The sequence below is a fragment of the Benincasa hispida genome, chromosome 12, assembly GCF_009727055.1.
Source record: "Benincasa hispida cultivar B227 chromosome 12, ASM972705v1, whole genome shotgun sequence".
Classification (NCBI taxonomy): Eukaryota; Viridiplantae; Streptophyta; class Magnoliopsida; order Cucurbitales; family Cucurbitaceae; genus Benincasa; species Benincasa hispida.
Window position 1 is genome coordinate 79,720,597 of NC_052360.1, and position 8,100 is coordinate 79,728,696.

The window sequence follows — 8,100 nt, forward strand, 5'->3', positions numbered from 1 at the left end:
TTTTCAATTTTCTAAAATCGAAAAGTTTTGTTCTTCTTCCCTATATTTATTTTTTTGAAAATGTTCTAAGGTTGAGGGATTCGTAGGTGCACCCAGATATCTCAATTAGGTTGACACATCCTTAACGCTCTCATCATGCCCCTTTCGTCCCTATATTTGTTGAACTAAAAAGAAATTGAGTTCTCACTTTTTAATTACATTTTTTAAAAAAAAAGGATAAGATATCTTCTCAGTAATATCTCGAGTTTTTCATTTTTTTTTATTAAGTTAATTATCTCTAATTATTAAGTTTTTGTTTCCCTTTAATTTTAGGAATCTGGGATTTAATTGAGATAATTGTAAAGTTTCATCGATGAATTTAAATTTAAAGGATCAAAGGAATGAATTAATTATCTTGAAAAAAATGGGTTTTACTTCCAACCGATTTTAGAGATAATTGATTTATTTGATTTTGATTGATATATGGATGTGTTAATTAAGAAGGTAGACGAGAATAATTTGGAATTATGAAAGGGTTTAAATTGAAATTGAAATTTAAATTCAAAAAGGATTTGAGATTTTGGAATTGGATTTTAATAAGGAAAAGGGAAAAGAGTTTTTCTTTTAAGCCTCGTTAAGCATGCGAGCATAAAAAAAGGGAAATCTTCTTCTCGCGTGAAGAACCCCAGCCACGTCATTTTCTCAACTTCTTCACCAGCCGCCAGAGCACGCTGTCGTCGTCGTCGACCGCCCAGCCGCATCGGCATCTCCTCACGCCGAATTCAAGCCAAATGCACATAATACTAGTCCAGATCCATCTCCTCACCTGAGGTACCTCATCGCTTCAGTCCGCTCTGGTTTGTCCGCGCGCAAGCCAAGCATACCAGCCATTTCGCCGTGCTAGATCTGATGTCCTCGCCGTCTAGCCGCCATTGGGCGGTATGTCGTTAGCCCCTTTCTCGTCGGATTGTTGGATTTGTTGAGGAAGACCTCTTTTCTTTAAGATTTTATGATTTTCTTTTAAAATCTTGGTTAGTTTTGAATGTCAATCAAGTTTTGGCATGGATTTTGATGCTACCCACCATGTTTTGGAGGTTAGATTGAAATTTCAAGGTGTTTAAGGTTATGGCCCAATGATAACTTGTAGAAATACAAGTTATTTATACTGTTTTATTTAGATATTGCGGCCAAAAGGAAGAAAAGTTGCATCGATAGTATGAAAATTTGCTAAGAAATGCAAGAATTATAAATTGTCGTTAATACACCCACTGACACCATTGTGATGGTAGAAAAGAATGTTTCAAGTCTGTTTTGTAGGAAATCAAGTCACCGCATGCGTTCATGATTCAAAGATAAAATGAACAACGCATCTATGTCGCATTGCGCCCGTCAATCAATAATGAAGAGACGATCAACGCAATGACGCTGCATGCGACAATCGATCAAGAGCTTTGTGATCAACGCAATTTCAACCGCATGCGGTAATATAAAAAACACCGCATGCGGGCAAACGATCGAAGATGTAAAGAGCAACGCAATTATGGAGGATTCTGACATGTGTACAGCTGACCGTTGTGCATCATTGGCGGGATTGATTACATAACAGAAGGAATATTCACTCCATCATTTCAGGAACTGCCTTAACAATAAAGTGGGGACCACGATACAAAGAGTCAAAGCTTCGCCTATAAATAGCTCCTGCAATTCCATTGAAAAATATACACGATACGGGAGAATTGATACTTGTATATACTCAATACAAGGAGACATGTATATACTGATCTAATAGAGAGACTGGTTGAGCGATTGATCAGAGTAGATTCGGGAAGAATTAAGAGACAAGGCCGAGAGGTGAGTCTCCGGGCAAAGAATCCTTTCCATCCCCACCGTCGTAGCTCTATATGAAGGTCACTTCTACCAGACGAGCAAGCTTGAGAGGGAAGCTCTTCTCTTCATCCATTCCACACGCTGGCAAGCAAAACCTCCGTCTAGATATGTGTCAAGACGTTGACACTCCTCTGTATTTGTTTCTATCTCGTTTTCATCACTTATACTCATCTTCTTTACTCTATCATTCACACCATGTATCAGACGTTTAATCTTAGTATTAATTGTTATGATCATTTCCATCATCATCTTTCTGTCTATTTTCGTTCATCCATGATTCACTTTCTCCATGATATTTTCTTAATTCCTGGGTAATTAATAAGAATTGAGCAAATAAATTAAGTTGTGTTAAGGAAATAATTTTGTTTAGCTAAAGCATGCCAGATGGCATCTTCGCCTGTGAGTGCAGAAGAGAAGATGCCATTCTGCCTATCGAGAGAGGGTTGGAAGAATGCGTTAACTAAAGCAAGAAGTACTTCCAGAGATGGAAGCAACCTTGCGTTCATTACGTTCATCCCTGTTTCACAATAGAGATACGGGAACGTGGCCGATCACTGAGAGGTGTACGCCAAGGGAAAGCGGAACCTTAGTTACATCTTTAACGCAATTAACAAACTTGCGATGTTTTTATTAATTATTCTTTCTATTTCTGATTCATACATAAAGACTTTCCCTCGCATACCACGATCCTTTGTATAACTTTACAATCAGTCTCGAACCCAGTATCATGTATCATGAATCTTGTATCTTATATCATAATAGTTTAGGACTTTACTTTTATCGCACTTTATTTTATCAGCGCAATTTATGTTTATTGCAATTTAAATTCATGTACAAACTAAATCCTTTATTAATTGTAAAACCGGTTGCATATATCATGAAAGTAACACATTAACGAAAACAATCCCTATGTTTGACCTCGGATTACTCTGAGAAACTTGCGTTGGAATTATACTTGGTTTCAACGCAAGGAAACTTGTGACAACGCATTATTCCATAACATACTACAAGCATATAGTTGACAACATATATATTTAGAAGTAGTAATGCATAACACAGCATCCACATTCTATTTCCATCTTTACATCATCAAGTTTATGGCAACATGAGCTTGTTTTCATTCATCCATATTCATATTTGTTTGCATGCTGTAAGCAATATAAGAAATACAATGTTTTCAGTGTTACAAGTTTATGTGTTTACACCCAACAAATTAAAGCATTTTTGGTGCATTCTTGGAGGTGGGAGTTGAGATTTTAAGGTGTTTTTTTTAGCAGGCTATCCAACACGGTTAAGGGTGTTTTTGGTAAGATTTAGGTAAGTTATTTGGGGATTGTTGGAATGAGTTTTTGTTTGTTTTGGACTTGGGCCCAAAAGTTTAAATTGAATGTTGTGTTTTGTATTAGGACCTTGATCCAAGATTCTTAAGCCAAGAGAAGAGGATTATTTTGTCTGTTATTTGAGCTTAAGCCATGAGATAAATGACACTATTACTGGTGCCCTCGTGCTAGACGCCCTAATTTAGACTTATCAAGTTATTTAATGGATTCTAGAAGCATGGTTTTGAATTTGTGATACTCCTTATATTGCATGGATGTTATGAAAAGTTTGAGCATGTTTGAATCTATATAATATGTTATGATTTGTGTTGTGGGATTACTTTTGAAATTATTTTACGTATATGATGCATGATTAGACTAGTAAGGGCAATCCACCGTCTTGTCTCGATGCATGTTTTATTTAAGGGACTGACGAGTCCGATTTCATATTTTGACAATATACCATCAGGCCACTAGACTGAAGACTGTGAGGTATGAAGCAAAAGCGGGGATCGTTCCAAATTTCAAGTTTCAAAGTAATTAGAATTACAGAGAACAAGAATTATGCATAATGTAGAATTTATAGCATGTTGTACAAGGAGAAAGAATTAGAATTTGAAGAATTATCTTACCCTTGAAGCCAAAAAAGTCTTCATGAATTTCCTCCCAATCGGTCACAAACTCTTGGAATAGAAACACGAACAAAAATTAGCAAACCCAACTTTGGACACCACCACAAAAGGGCCTCCTGTATTCTTCGTAGGGGTTAAGAATTAGCAGGAGTGTGTGAGCTCAACTATGATTTTGGGAGAGAGAGATAAAATTTGAGAGAGAAGAATTGTCTTTCTGTGTGTTCCTTAGGAGAGAACTAGAGCACTATGTAAAACACAGCAAGAGGAAGAAGATAAGAGATCTTCAGCCAACTTCCCATTCCCACGTCTGATTGAGAGAAAAACTAGGGGAGAGAATTATAACTCCATATATTAAACTATATGTTATATCAAATATAACTCATAAACTATAGTTTTTATATTGTATCAAATACAATATAAACAATAGTTTGTATTTCTCTCAATAATGCATGGTATTTAATATAAATCCAATTCATATTAACTTTAATTATATGAATCTCATTCATACAATTAATATTTGAATCATATTCAAATATTTAACTCCTTTCGAGATAAATTTTATATTATAATGTATCAAATACATTATATTAATCATATCACATATACTTCATTTAAATTAAATATATCATATATAATTAACTCCCTCAATTAATTTGAACAATTCAAATTAATTCAAAATTAATTCTCAGTAATCCCTGTTGAGCTACAAATGGGACCTTATGGACCTGTAAAATGAAGTTTCAATGGTACTTATATAATTACTTATATAATTAATTAAACTCCTTTAATTAACTTATCCAACATCCATTAACTGCCAGTCACTCCACTAAGGACCGACAACTGCACTCTTCACATTACAGATATTTTTCTGCGTCCATTGGATATAACTAGTCAACAGTGCAATGACCCTTCACAAATTGCTCGTAAGTACATCTAGGCAAAAATCATCGTTTTGCCCCTATAGTTACATCTAACGCCTTAAGTACCACTGATCTCTCTAATGAACAATAAGTCATAGTCCAACTATTACCAAACCCCTCTCGGGCCAAGAGAGAGTGTGGTGCTACATTGTTCAAGCTCCGGAATCAGCCCTTAAGGGAGAAATTTATCTACTTACCTAGACGTTAGAGAATGGGCGAATTTCATCTTCTGTAACTGTCCCCAACTCCCCAATAAGACGAATCCCCAAAATGGTAGGCTTGTTGAGTCAGCAGTCTGACCACTCTCACCCATATAAATCAAAGTATTGCCTTCATAGGCAAGAGTTCGCAATTCACTCAGGATTCAGGTCATGTCACCTAAGATCATCCTGGTGAATTGTAAGCCTTTATTATTAACGGTGTTATATAATGAGACTATTCATTTCGTGGTCCGATCTTATACAAACTCCTTTGTATAGAACACCCTCGCTTAAATGTCTCTACATGAATGATCAAGATCAGATCATTTGCAGCACTTTACAAGAATTGTAACATCTTCAAAGTTGGTCGTATTCGTAGTGCCACCAGGATAAGGTACCCAACCCTATCCATCTAGTATAGACCATCTAGGTTATCATTTAAACATAATTCACTTGTATATCTTTACATACATGTTTAAGTTATAGAAAATAACCTCGGATGCTAGTTTATTAGTTTTGTGGGTTAATGCTAATGTCGAATAAAATTCCTTAAATTTTATTAAGTAAATAAATCATTTGTACATTGCAATTACAAACTATAGAACCCACGAGATTTAGGGCATCAAACTCAACAATCTCTCACTTGTTCGAAAGCTAGTGAGATGTACATCATAAAAGTAATACTAATATAAAAGTACACAAAACAAGAACACTAGGGCATAATACGTGCCCACTACAAAATCTCCCACTTGCCGAAGACTAGATGTGGCATATTCCGTAGACCCATACTCCGCAGGTGGCCTTTAAACACCTTAGCCATGAGGGGCTTTGTAAATGGATCAACAACGTTGTGCACCGACGCTATCTGCGTGACAATCACGTCCACTCGATGCACAATCTCTCGGATGAGATGATACTTCTGCTCTATGTGCTTCCCGCGCTTGTGACTCCTAGGCTCTCGGAAATTAGCCACAACACCACTATTATCACAATAAAGGTGATGGGCTTAGACATGTCTAGAACCACTTCTAGATTAGTCAGGAATTTCCTAAGCCACACAACTTCCTTAATAGNAATGGATCAACAACGTTGTGCACCGACGCTATCTGCGTGACAATCACGTCCACTCGATGCACAATCTCTCAAATGAGATGATACTTCTGCTCTATGTGCTTCCCGCGTTTGTGACTTGTAGGCTCTAAGAAATTAGCCACAACACCACTATTATCACAATAAATTAGATAGGCTTTGACATATCTGGAACCATTTCTAGATCCGTCAGGAATTTTCTAAGCCACACAACTTCTTTAGTGGCTTTAGAAGATGCTACATACTCAGCTTCCATAGTGGAGTTAGCAATGTACCCCTACTTGGTGCTCCTTCAGACTACTGTCCTTTCGTTAAGAGTGAATAGTGATCCTGATGTGGATTTCCTAGAATCCTTATCAGTCTAGAAATCAGAGTCTGTGTATCCTGTAAGGATCAAATCTTGGAATGTAGTTCTCATTCTTCAAAGATACTTGAGGATGTTCTTAACGACGGTCTAGTGATTAAATCCTGGATTCTGATATCTATTGACTATCCCCAATACATAGCAGATGTCAGATCTAGTACATAACATCGTAAACATTAGGCTACAAACAGCCAATGCATAGGGGATCTGTCTCACTTCCTCAACTTCTTGAGGTGTCTTAGGACACTGTTTCTTAGATAAAATAACTTCATGCATGAAAGAGAGCAAACCTCTTTTGGAGTTCTGCATAAAAAATTTGACAAGTATCTGGTCAATGTACGATGCCTGAAACAGGACTAGCATTTTTTTTCTTTCGATCTCTAAAGATTTGAATGCCCAGAACAAACTATGCCGCTCCCGAATCTTTCATTTCGAATTGAATTGCTAGCCAAATTTTTATTTCAGCCATTAAACCTACATCATTCCAAATGAGTAGGATATCGTCTACATACAATACAAGAAAAGCTACTGAACTATTGATGATTCTCTTATAAACACAAGACTCATCAACATTCTGATTAAAATCGTAAAATTTTATCATAGAATCAAATCTTATATTCCAAGATCGAGAAGCTTTATTCAATCCACAAATGGATCGTTTAAGCCTGCAAACTTTTTGCTCTTGACCTTGGGTTATGAATCCCTCAGGCTGCTCTATATAAATGGTCTCCTCAAGATTACCATTCAGAAAAGCAGTCCTGACATCCATTTGTCAAATCTCATAGTCATAATCTGAGGCAATGGGCAGAAGTATCCGGATATATTTCAACATGGCAATACATCAGAAAGTCTCCTCATAGTCTACTCCTCAAACTTGGGTATACCCCTTTGCCACAAGTCTAGCCTTAAAGGTTTGCACCTTCCCATCAGTACCCCGTTTTCTCTTATAAATCCATTTTCAACCTATAGGTTTAATTCCATCAGGTTGATCTACAAGATCCCAAACCGAATTGAAGTACATACACTCCATTTTGAGATTCATAGCTTTGATCTATTCATCTTTTCAACATTCTTCATTGCCTTCTTGTAAGATAATCCTCAACATCTCCATCAGCTAAGATGGCTAGGATTTTTGTTAAACCCATATAACGAACAAGCGGGTTCACAACCCTTCTACTACTCAAGGCTCTCTCAACGTTTGAGTTGGATTTGACCTACAGATGAACCAATTTCAACAACTCTTGTTGAGGTATTGGACTCTTCAACAACTTTTGTTAAAGGTTCAATAGTATCACTGAAAATTTCATTTAACACTATCTTACTGCGGGGCTTATGCTCCCTTATGTGGTTCTCTTTTAAAAATGTAGCATTTGTCGATACATATACTTTATTATCTTTAGGATCGTAGAAATAACCACCACTCGTTCCTTTAGGATACCTACAAATAGATATAATTTTAAACGAGGTTCCAACTTCTTAGGATTTGTCTCAACCACATGTGTTGGAAAACCCCCGAATTCTGAAATGACGTAAACTACCTTTATGACCATTCGATAATTCCAAAGTTATTCCTGTAACACTTTTGGAAGGAATGCAGTTCAAAATGTAAGTTGTAGTCAGTACTGCATGACCTCAAAATGAGTCAGGTAAGGAACTCATCATAGACCGAACCATGTCTAATAGGGTTCAATTTCTCCTTTTTGATACACC